The 12666-nt window shown below is 33.0% G+C and overlaps 1 pseudogene; it reads left to right on the top strand.

Annotated features, from left to right (window-relative positions):
* The first annotated feature begins 5873 nt into the window (after window positions 1-5873).
* Window positions 5874-10510, top strand: LOC125419553 (disease resistance protein RPV1-like; annotated as a pseudogene).
* Window positions 10511-12666: the final 2156 nt, after the last annotated feature.

Below are 12666 nucleotides of genomic sequence, written 5' to 3'. Positions count from 1 at the left end.
TTAGATTATGTGCATGCTGAATTATGGGGTCCTATCAAAGTGCAAACACAAAATGGAAATAATATTTTCTTTCTATAATTGATGAGTACTTTGGAAAAGTTTGGATTTATTTGTTAAAGTTATAGGGAGAGGCTTTTACAAATTTTAAAGAGTGGAAATTGCTAGTAGAAAACCAAACTAGTAAGCTTGGTAAAGCTTTGAGAACTGATAATGGTTCGAAGTTTTGCAATAAAGAATTTGATGATTTCTATAAAAATCATGGTATTTTAAGAGATAGGACTATAAAGCACACACCACAACAAAATAGTGTAGCTGAAAGAATAAATAGGGTACTACTTAACAAAGTTAGATGCATGTTAATGTCTTCCGGTTTGCCTAAAATGTTCTGGGGTGAAGCTATTATGACAGCTATGCATTTAGTGAATTTATCATCCTCTACTACACTTGATTTTAAAACACTAGAACAGGTTTGGACCAGTAAGAAATCAAATTATTCGAATATGAGAATTTTTGGGTGTGCTGCTTATTCTCATCAATCTGAGGGAAAGTTAAAACTTAGGAGTGCTAAGTGTGTATTCCTAGGCTATCTACAAGATGTCAAAAGATATAGGTTATGGGTTAAAGAAAATCAAGGATTTAAAGTGATTATTAGTAGGGATGTGATATTTGATGAAAATACAATGACTTGCAAAGTTATTAACCATACAGGTACTGAAGCCAATAAACAACTATAGACAAGGCAACTTGATTTATTCTCTGAGGTGGAGACTCAAGGAGCTATTAAATGAGATGATGACTCTCAAATAGAGACAATTACTGAACCTGAAGAACCTGTAATTTTTGAACAGCAAGCAACTAAACAATTTGATGAAGAATCAGATGAAGAACAACTTGACCAACCTTCACCAAAATAAAATCAAAGGAGATCTGCTTCACCAAGTTATTTGCTTACTCGAGATAGAGTAAAGAGACAAATTAAGCCTATTAGGAGATATGGCTATGTAGATTACTAGCTTATGCCCTTGTACCATTTCAGGATTTGACACACAATGAGCCCAAGACTTATGCTAAAGTAATTAAGTCAAAGCAAGCAATTGAATTGAAGGAAGCAATGGTTGAGCAAATGAAATCATTGCACATGATAAAACTTGGATTTTGGTTTCATCCCCATCAAATCAGTGAGTTATGGATTGTAAATGGATTTTCAAGGTCAAAGAGGGTTTGACTAGTTCTGAACCAGTGAGATTCAAGGCAAGACTTGTGGCTAAGAGATTCACACAAGTCGAAGGAATTAATTACAATGAGATTTTCTCACTAGTAATTAAGTACACAACAATCAGAATTATGTTAGCTTTAGTGACACAATTTGATAGGGAGCTAGAGCAACTTGAGGTAAAAACTGTGTTTTTACATGGAGAGATGGAAGAACTATATATATGAGATAGCTTGAGGGTTTAAAGTCAAGAAGAAAGGTGGAGAGCTTGTATGTCTATTGAATAAGTCATTGTATGGGCTTAAATAGTCACCAAGACAATGGTATAAGAGATTCGATTCTTTTGTGGTGAAAATTGGTTTCATAAAGGGCAACTTTGATAGTTATTTATACTTTAAGGATTCCATGAGTGACAAAGAAGTATATTTATTGCTTTATGTGGATGATATGCTGGTTACAGCTCCTCAAATTAAGATTAAACAATTAGTGAAGAAACTATTTAAGTCTGAATTTGATATGAAGGATCCTAGTCCAGCTAAGAAGATTTTGGGAATCACAATTCTAGGGACTAGAAAGAAGTCAGAGATAAAGCTGTTACAGTCATCATACATACAAAAGATTGTCTCAAAATTTTCAATAGAGAATGCTAAAATGGAAAATGGGCCATTTGAAGGACACTTTAAGTTGTCTATTGATCAACGTCCAACGACAGATCAAGAAAGAGAAGATATGTTAAGAGTTCCTTATTCTAATGTTGTTGGTTCTGTAATGTACCTCACCTATGCACTAGACCAGATTTGGCATTTGTAATTAATGTATTAGGCAGGTATATGGCCAATCTAGGAAAAGGTCATTGGTAGGCAATGAAGTGGCTATTGAGATATCTTAAGCAAACAGAAAATGAAGGACTAATTTTCAGAGGAAATCAAGAGGAAGTTGGGTTAAATGGTTACTTAGATTCGAAGTATGCAGGAGATAGGGACAAGAGAAGGTCTATTTCTTCATATCGTTTTACTCTATGTGGGAATTTTATGAGTTAGAAATCACAACTACATCCTGTAGTAGCCTTATCAACAACTAAGGCAGAATATATAGCTGTAGCAGAGACCGCTAAGGAGGCAATATGGCTTAAAGGTCTACTAATAGAGCTGAAGGTACTTAATCAAGATGTGGTGTTGTATTTCGACAACCAAAGTGCAATTCATTTATGTAAAAAACCTGTTTTTCATGAAAGACCTAAACATATACAAGTGAAGTATCATTTTATTTGGGATATGATTTCATAGCAAGTGTTTCAGCTAGAGAAAATTCCAACTAAGTTCAACCCATCTGATATGGGAACAAAGGTCCTGCCTGTGAGCAAGTTTAATGATTGTAAAAGCTTACTTAGGACTGAGGTAGGCTAGTCTTGAAGAAAGATGGAATTTCTAGGAAGGTGTTTGATTTTCTGCATGTTTTGTATTTTAAGGATCAGGTGGAGATATATGAGAATTTAATCCTCAAAACCTCTGTTAAAGCGTGTTTGCTAGTGTATAGAGAAGAATAGAAGCTGTGTAGAAGTTGCAGCTTGATGGGTTGCTGGTTTTTTGGTAGAACGGCATCATTTATGAAGCTGGTAATATATCTCTTTAATTGACACATCAACAGAGCTATTGGACTCACTTAAGCAATGGTGTGTCGTTTTGTTTCTTATCCATTGTATCAATTTTTTTGGTGCCACATCATAAAACAAAACAGTGTGTTTTGAGAGGGAGTCCACAAAGAAATACAGGGGGCTTCTTCAAGCATAAAAAAAGAAGAACTGGAGGTGTTGGTTGTCTTCTTCTTTGTTTTACAAAGAGAAAGTTCCAGATCAACTTTAGAAAAGGAAATTCCAAAGTTCTTTGTATGAGTTTTCTATACCTTGTATCTCTATGTGAGATTGAGAGGTTTCTTTATGAAACACATGAGTGAGGGTGTAATTGGGACTTTGGGATTGGTTTCGGGTTTCTTGTGTGAGATCACCATTGTTGATATGAATAGAGTTCGTAAACACAAATTTTTCACATAGTGCAGAAGACACAAGGATGTAGGTCAATTTCAACCGAACCTCAATAAATTTCTATGTTTTTGTAGATTTAGGTTCTTAGACTTTGTTCTTAGAATATATAATAGCTACCCTGCTTTTATTCCCTCTTTTTTATTTTTTTTTTCATTTTAGGGTAGCTAAATCATATTTCATTTAACTGAACAAACAAAGAGAAGAATAAACTTTTGTAAACAGGTGTAATATAGGGAAGACTTTGCTAGCTCAAAACCAGAGAAAAGTCTCCAGCTTTCATGTTATATATGTGTCATCACAAGAAAACCTGCTTCATAAATTATATTGAATAAGTTAGATTCCACTGTGAGGTACGACAAAATATAAAACCAAATTAATTTTGATAAAAACCAAATAGCACCAGTCTAGATAATTTAATTGATGAATAGACCTAGCACCAATCTATATTAGAATATGTTACTTAAGCATTATGGTTGGAACCATACGGAACAACTTTATATAAATAACTAGTACTTAAATTTGGAGCCCAAAAAAAAAAAAAAAAAAAAAAACCAGATAAACCCTTTTGAGTTCATTTAAAAGATAAATATTAAAGTCTGTGAATGAAGATGGAGAGAATCTTCATGTTTGAAAAATGTGAATAAGCTGTATCATATCCAAGAAAGGTTTTACAAGTTACTACTTTTAGATCTACTATATCTTTAGTTTGGAAAAAAAAAGTGAAAAATGTTCACAATAAAATGTAATGTTCAAATGAAGAAATGACTGCAAATCTTCAGAATTAATGATCATGAAACCATTATATGATGAAAAATAATATAATATATAGAAAACATAATGAAATACATAAAACATCTTGGAGAATACGGGGGATTTGGACTCGTTAAGTTTTGATGTGATTCTGCCCGAGCGCGCTCAACCAATAATCCGTTGGGGTGTTGATCCGACACGGATAAAGATCGGACCAATCACAAGAGCTCAAATTAAGAGATTTAAGGACAACCTGGGAGCATTTATACAGGGGGTGATCAATTCTCAACAGAGCTTGTCCATACTAGAAGATACAAAGCATATTCTAAGCATCCAAGTGATGGAAGCCGATAAGGACCCGGGTAACGATTTTGGTGCAAATATGGACACCGAGCAGCATGAAAAGGTTCCAACTCTTTATGGATTCAATACATATGTATAAGAGGATATGGAATCAAGTCAAGCTAACTTCAAAGGCATTCAAAAAGGGGTTGTACGGACAGCTTCAAATTTGGCCTGTTTTTACTGTATTTTGTGCTGGCTTTACTATATTTTGCTGAGTTGGCTTTTTCTTTTTCTTCCAAGCAAGGGCAACGTGTGGGACTTCATGGTCAGCTTATTTGGCATCCTACAAAGCATATTGAAGCTGATTTGGAGCTCAAATTGGTCAAAGATTGGTCAAAGTCAACTTAGTCAAAAAGCTAGTATTTTAGTTTCCTAATTTGATTTTAACTTTTTGTTTTAGGAAATTAGTCTTTTATTTTGATTTTTATTTATTTATTTTCTGGAAAAATAAGTTTAGGAAAGTTATTATTTTAGTATTTCAATTGTAAATTAATTAATTACTAATTCAAAATAAAGGAATTAATTAATCCAAATTAGTTTATGAAACTAGGAATAATTAGGCACTTTCCTTTTCTCTACTTTCTTTTTCTCCACACTTTGAGTCCAGTTTTGAATTAATTTTTTTTAGGGTTTTTGATTTGTAATCTTAGCCTATTTAAAAGCTTATTTTCAATGAGAAATCAAGCTTGAATTTTATATAGAAAATTATTTGTGAGATTGAATTCTCTTTGTTTTTTTGAACACCTAAAACACCATTAGTAAATGAGTGTTTTAGTTTGACTTATCAATAGGCCTTCCATAAACCTATTGTGGTGTCTTCATTATATACCAAGGTTTCTAATCACGGATTGGTTAGGGGTCAAGGTGACCATTAGAACTTGAACATAATTAGATCTGGGCTAATATAATACGGATTTAGGAGCAGGTCGTCTTAGGTTCGTATCAAGTTTTCCCGAGTAGTGGTACAAATAAAAGGAAAGAGGTAAAGGGGGAAGAAGTCTGGTGCTAGTTCTTACAGTGAAAATTCTTTATCCAACTTTCATTTTTGAGTGGTTTCTTTGTTCTCTTTATCCAACTTCTTTTTTCAGCTTATTTTAACAAATGATATTTTTAGAATATTAAGATGTAATTAAAAATGTAATGTGGTTATAAATTTTGTAACCTAATAGAATCACCCTATGATTTATTTAATATCTTAAATAATGATATTTTTATATTTTTCCTTAATATGAAGGATTATAAATGAAATCTTCCCTTGAATTTATGAATGTAATATCGGGCCAATAATTGACCAAACACGCTTTCTTAATTTCTATCTCTTTTTTTTCTTTTTCGAAGTTCCATATAAGAATATTGATAAAGTCAACGGTAAATGGCGTAAAGAAAGGGTAATGCTAGAACGGAATCATGTGCATTCCTACTTACTTCCTGGCTGGCTCGTCATTCCAATTTCTAAGCAAATCTCATATCTATGATAACTAGTCCCTTTGAGCTACATCCTTGTCCTCTCTTCCACTTGCTAGAATGAAAAGATCTTATTCACCAACCTCTGATTCTTCTTCTTCTTCTTCTTCTAAGCCTCGAATCGAATATGAAGTGTTTTTGAGTTTTAGAGGCAAAGACACCCGCAATAATTTTACAAGTAATCTCTATAAAGCTCTCTGTGACAAAGGAATTTACACCTTCAAAGATAATCAACTTCCAAGAGGCCAATTCATTTCTCCAGAATTGTTGAGAGCCGTTGAGAGCTCACAATGTTCGGTCATCGTTCTCTCTGAAACTATGCTTCTTCGAGTTGGTGTTTGGATGAACTTGTCAAGATTCTTGAATGCAAGAAGGACTATAAACAGATTGTTCTGCCAATTTTCTACCATGTGGATCCATCTGATGTGCGGAAGCAAAAAGGAAGTATTGGGGAAGCATTCAAGAGACATGAATCAAGTTACAGCACAGAAAAGGTTCAAAGTTGGAAGGATGCTTTAACCGAAGTTGCCAATCTATCTGGAGATCATTTACATGATGGGTAAACGATATATACCTAGTCCTTTTCCTTTTATCAACATCTGCCCCTTTTTCCTTTCTAATCTTCAAATGAATATTATATATAAAGGATTATTATTTGTTGTTATTTTATTACGAGAACAATATTATGAAAAAGTTAAAAATATATATTAACATAAAATAAATAGAAATTTTAAATATTTTTATAATTTTACTTTTCTTTTGTAAGAATTCTAATTTCTATTTAGTTAGATTCCTATTAAACTTCGAACATATTGTTTGAGTAATTGATTTCTACCTTAATTATCATCATCAATCCATCGTTGTAATTGAAATTTTTGTTTTGGTACATACATAATCATATCGGTTTTTGTTCTTTTGAAAGATATAGTGAGACATATGGTGAGGTGATGATAAGTGCTAAGGAGTTATTTTAATACATTATTACAACTTAATTAAAAATTCATATGATGAACTGATGACTTGCCATTTTAACATACATGTCTTCCATTATAATATGAGAAATAGTTAACAAAATACGTACAAAATTCTATACAAATTTTTAAATATATATATATATATATATAATTAGAGCAATCACATTTATAAACCTCATGCTATACTTTCAAGTAATTAGTATTGTTTCCAAGTTTGAATTTTAAGGGACGAAGCACAATTTACTCAAAACTTCATTCAAGAGGTATCAGGAAAACTTGGTGTTTCGCAGTTAAAAAATTTAGACGATGTTTGTTATTCAGAAGGACTTTTTGGTATGGATTCACGACTAAATAACTTGGATAATTATGTTTGTAATTCATCATTGAATGATGTTCGCTTCATTGGAATTTGTGGAATGGGTGGCATCGGGAAGACAACTCTTGCCAGAACTTATTATAAATGGAAGTCTTCAAAATTTGATAGTAGCAGTTATCTTGCAAATATTAGAGAAGCTTGTGAAAAAAAAGATGGTCTTGTGGATTTGCAAAATCATCTGCTTTCTAATATTCTAAATGGTTTTCTTTACACAATAAAAGATGTTGATGAAGGAATAGAAATTATGAGGAAGAAATTACTCCATAAAAAGGTTCTTATTGTTCTTGATGATGTGAACGATGTGGATCAACTAGATGCCTTGGCTGCGAATGACAAATGGTTTGGCTCTGGAAGTAGAATACGTATAACAACTAGAGATGAAAGTTTTCTTAAAAGAGCATATAAAGAGTGTGAAATATATAGAGCCGAGCATTTAAATGAGAATGAAGGTCTTCAACTACTTTCTTGGAAAGCATTTAAAAGTAGTCACCCACAGGAGGAATTCACAAAGCTATGCAAAGAAGTGATAACATATGCCAAAGGTCTCCCATTAGCTATTATAGTAATAGGTTCCTTTTTAGGTCCCAAAAAGATGCATGAATGGAAAAGTGCTTTGGATAGACTAATAGAGTATCCAGAAAAAAAGATTGTTAAAGTAATTCAAATAAGTTTTTAATCTCTTGAGGAAACAGAGAAAAGTATTTTTCTAGATATTGCATGTTTCTTTCATGGATGAGACAAAGATATTATTATCCATATTATGGATGGTTGCCATTTCTTTTCAGAAATTGGGATTAGAAACATTATTGATAAATCTCTCCTATTCAATGATTCCAATAATAGGCTTCGGATGCATGACTTACTGCAAGAAATGGCCATCGAAGTTGTTCGAGGGAAATATCGCAATCAACCAGGAAGATAGAGTAGGTTTATGGAATCATGAAGATATTAATCGAGTTTTAAATAATAACACAGTAAGAAGCTTGCTCAATAAAACTATTGATTTTTGACATTTTTATTTCATATGTAACACATCAATTCCATTAATTTAGTTTTGGTGGATTTTTATAAGATCGGATAGTATTAAAGCTCTTTTCAATTGCCATGCATATATAGAAATCTCTTTTTATTTTTTGGTCAGGTATGCATATAGTTACCAACATGTTTTTATAAATTACCTACATGATCGTATATATGTAGATTGAAAACTATTGTATATATTGTGTTTCACTTTTGTGTTTTGATTTCGACTATTAGGGAACAAAAGAAGTTGAAGCTATACAATGTCATTTTATAAACGCACCAAAGATATCCAGCTGGAGAGCCTTGTCAAATAATATGAAGAAACTAGGATTGCTCATTTTTATTGACTTGCATTATAGAATAAAAGTCTTACATTTTCATATCTTTCTAATGAGTTCATTTTTATTTAATACAATGCTGAAACAAAATGGTTTTAAGCCCTTTTAATTTGCATGTTAGAGTTACGCAACATGTCTTGTATGTGTGTGTTTTATATAGCTGAAGGAACTCTAATTTATTGTGTCATTGTGTTTTTTTATCTCAACTATCAGGGCACAAAAGAAGTGGAAGCCATAGTATGTGATTGTCCATATATACGATGCACATTCCGTTTTGAAGCCCTGTCAAATATGAAGAAACTGAGATTGCTAATGCTTTGACATCATAGCGCACGTCATTTCATGAATTGTGATTTCACACCACCTGCATATCTTTCTAATGAGTTACGGATACTTCACTGGGACGAATTTCCTTTCACAAGTTTTCCATCAAGTTTCCAAGCAAATCAACTTGTTGTTTTGAGGCTGTCAGGGAGCAAGATCGAACAACTATGGAACAGCACTACCAAGGTGCAACAAGAACCTTTTATTTTATGTTAATTAATCTGTTTGGAAATTTACAGTATATATATATATATATTAACTAAACAAATAATGAATTTTTTTCCTTTTTTTTTTTTTTATACAACAGCCTTTATACAATTTGAAAATCATTAACCTATCTGGTTCGGAAAATATTACAAAGTTATGAGACTTTAAGGTGGTTCCAAATCTAGAAACATTGGATCTTTCGAGCTATTTAAGATTAGTGGAGATTCACCCATCCATCACATTTCTTACAAGGCTTACTTTACTGGACCTGGGTGGTTGCCATTATCTAGAAAATCTTCCAAGCATAAGTGGTTTGAAATCTCTTAGAATTCTTAGACTTTATGGTTGTAGGAGCCTTAAGAGCTTACCAGAGGACTGGGGGTATTTAAATAGTTTGGAGGAGCTTAATTTGGGAACAAATCTTTTAATAAATTCAAAATCAGGGAAGCTACTCTCAATATCATTGTTGACAAAAGCTTTTATTCTTTGAAAATATTGAATCTATGTTATTGCAATCTTGGGGATGGAGCAATTCCTGAAGATTTTGGTTGCTTAGCTTCTTTAGAAGAGTTAGACCTGATGGGAAACAAATTTAGTAGCCTACCTGCCAGTTTGAATCAACTTTCCAAGCTTAGGATTCTAGAATTGAGTGCATGTGGAAATCTAAAATCAGTGGGACCAGAGCTTCCACCTAGCTTACAATTAGTGAAGGTTGATTGGTGTACTTCACTGGACAACTTTCTCGATCCATTGAACGACCCATGCAACTTGAATTGTTCTACAACTTGTATGGAATGCTTTGACATGGTAAAGAGGCAAGGCAGCAAAAGGACAGTGTTTGCATTATTGAAAAGATACCTTCAGGTCTTTCTCTACCTCTCTTTGTATTTGTAATTGTTAATTTGTGTTTGCATTTAATGTTTACTATTTTTAAACATGATAGTTCTTGTTCAATATTCACAGAATCCACCTAATCCAAGCAGAAGACTTAATATTGTTCTTCCTGAAAATGAGATTCCAGTCTGGTTCACTAATCGAAGTTCAGGGACATCGATAGGCATCCAACTAGATCCAAATTGGTGCAACAGTAAGTGGAGGGGTTTCGCTTTGTCACTGTGCTTTGTTAGGACAGGATGGATTTTTAGTAACAAATTCACAGATAGTCATTATTGGTGTAATGTGATAATCAATGGACAAGACTGGGTACATGGACTCGTGAAGTTGCCTATAGAGGGAGAAATATTTGTGTATCACCTCTTGTTATTGTATTTGCCTCGTGATATCTACTTCTGTACTAAATGGCAAAACAAGAAGTACAGTAGGATTGAATTTTCGTTTAAAATCGTTGACTGTCAAGTTGAAGATTATGCGTTCTTGGGTGAGTGTGGTGCCCATTTGGTATATGAGGAAGACATAGAAGATTTGAGCAGAATTGCAAGCGAGTGTATTGAATAAGATTTTCTTAATGAGAATGCCTAGTCTTCTGCAGGATGGGGAGAAGAATGGATTTACTACATGCTTCACCTTTTACGAAATTATCAAAGTTGTTTGTGTTGTGTAAATATTGCATATCAGCTATCGTTAACTATCAATGCTACTGCATTGTGTGTATCATTCTTTTTGTATCTTGTTTTTCTGAAAGAAATTGTTTTGATTTTCTTCATTATAAATGGAGCACTCTGGTTCGCTAATGGAAAAAGACCTGTCAGAAATACTGGATTTTTTATTTATTTATTTTTATTTTTGGGTCTGTCGTTGGCTAAATACCAAATGAAACTGTTGGATTTTTAGACAAAAAACACAGCGAAACGAAAGGAAAGAAAAGAAGCCTTTTTTGGTGTGAAAACTTAGTTCATTCATTTCTGGACAAAAATATATAAACATGAGCTTACAACAGTAAATCACCTACTTTTCACCTACTATTGCAGTAATCATACCACCAAAAAGAAAAAACCATACTTTGGCTACCTAATACTACAGTGTTTTACCAGAAAACTGAATATAAAGTAACTAAACATCAAAAAGGAACTAAGACACCAATAAAAGTGTCATTACACTAACACTCCTCCTTGACACTTTTGCTGGAAACACTAAGATCATTTCTTAATGTTTCAAACCTTTTTCTTGGCAAGGCTTTTGACAAAATATAAAAAAGTTGGACCTCAGACTTGCAATGAACCAGCATCACTTCACCATTTCTTTCAGCTTATAAACTTTGTCTTCCTTTCCTTGAACAACAAAGACATACACTTCTTCTTGCAAGTAACCATTTAGAAATGCGGATTTCACATCTAACTGTTCATAATTCATATGACTAGAGAGAAGAATATAGAATAGAAGTTCAAAGAAATATTGGATATTTGAATATTATAAAACATAGCAATTAACATAACAATTACTCTAGCGCTATATAATTTCGATTTTTTTATCAACTATATGTTTATCAATAATCAATATCTTGATTAGATAGTAAGATTTTTTTTGTGAATTAAAAAATGACTTTGTAATTATTTTTGAATCTTATAATATTAATGTTTATAATATAAAAAAGATTAAAAATATTATAATAAAAAAAGAAGACCTTCTACTCAAATTCTTTCTTTTTCTTTTTGACAGGAATCAATAAAAACTAAGAAGGGGTGGAGCGACAGAAGTTTTGAGAATTCAAAAGAAGGTCACGGTGAGACGAGCCGTTTATCATTACAATAGGGATCCTAATGCATATAGATACAAATGGTCCAATGGGAGCAAGAATTTACAGGAACATTTGGAACATTTCATTTCTGAGCAGAAGAGCCATTTTCATTTTCAAGTAGTGTTATGCTTTTTGGCAGCTATCTGGCACTGGGTGTATTGGGATCTAGAAATATTTTGTGATGAACGTACAGGAAAACCCTCTTTGGATTTGCCCAAAATCTTTGGAATTCATTTATTTCTTTCAAGGCTGGATCAAACATATTTCTCGATTCAATAGAAGCCTAAAGAGGTGAGGTGAATAGGGTCCCAAATAACGAGAGATATGTAAAATCCCTTCTTCTTCCAACTTTTTGATCTTCCCATTCATTACCTGTGGGGCCAATCTACCCTTGTGTGATTCCTGTTGAAGCATATACTCGGGGGGTGGGGTGGGTGCAAGACGAACGATTTCAAAGTGGATTCCCCATTCATTAGGTTTGAGTCAATGATTGGAAAACTTCCTTTTCTTGATCTTGATTCGCGTAGAAATTCAGGAACTATGGTCCTACTTGAACCGGAGAGACCTGAATATTCCTTTTATTAGTTTAATTATTTTAACTTTGATAAATTATCAATTTTTTTATAACTTATAAAATATAAAATAAAAATCAAACTAAAAAAAAAAATTTAAACAACTTCAATTTATTCTGGGGTGACGGAGGGATCGTACCATTCGAGCCTTTTTTTCATGCTTTTCCAGGAGGTCTGGAGAAAGCTGCAATCAATAGGGTTTTCCAAATCCTCCCTTCCCGAAAGGAAGAACGTGAAATTTTTTTCCTTTCCGCATTTTCGGGGTCTCGAAGGGGCGTGGAAACACATAAAAACTCTTGAATGGAAATGGAAAAGAGATGTAACTCCAGTTCCTTCAGAAATGG

Source organism: Ziziphus jujuba, chromosome 11 (assembly GCF_031755915.1).
Source record: "Ziziphus jujuba cultivar Dongzao chromosome 11, ASM3175591v1".
Taxonomy (NCBI): domain Eukaryota; kingdom Viridiplantae; phylum Streptophyta; class Magnoliopsida; order Rosales; family Rhamnaceae; genus Ziziphus; species Ziziphus jujuba.
This window is presented reverse-complemented; position numbering and strand designations above follow the sequence as displayed.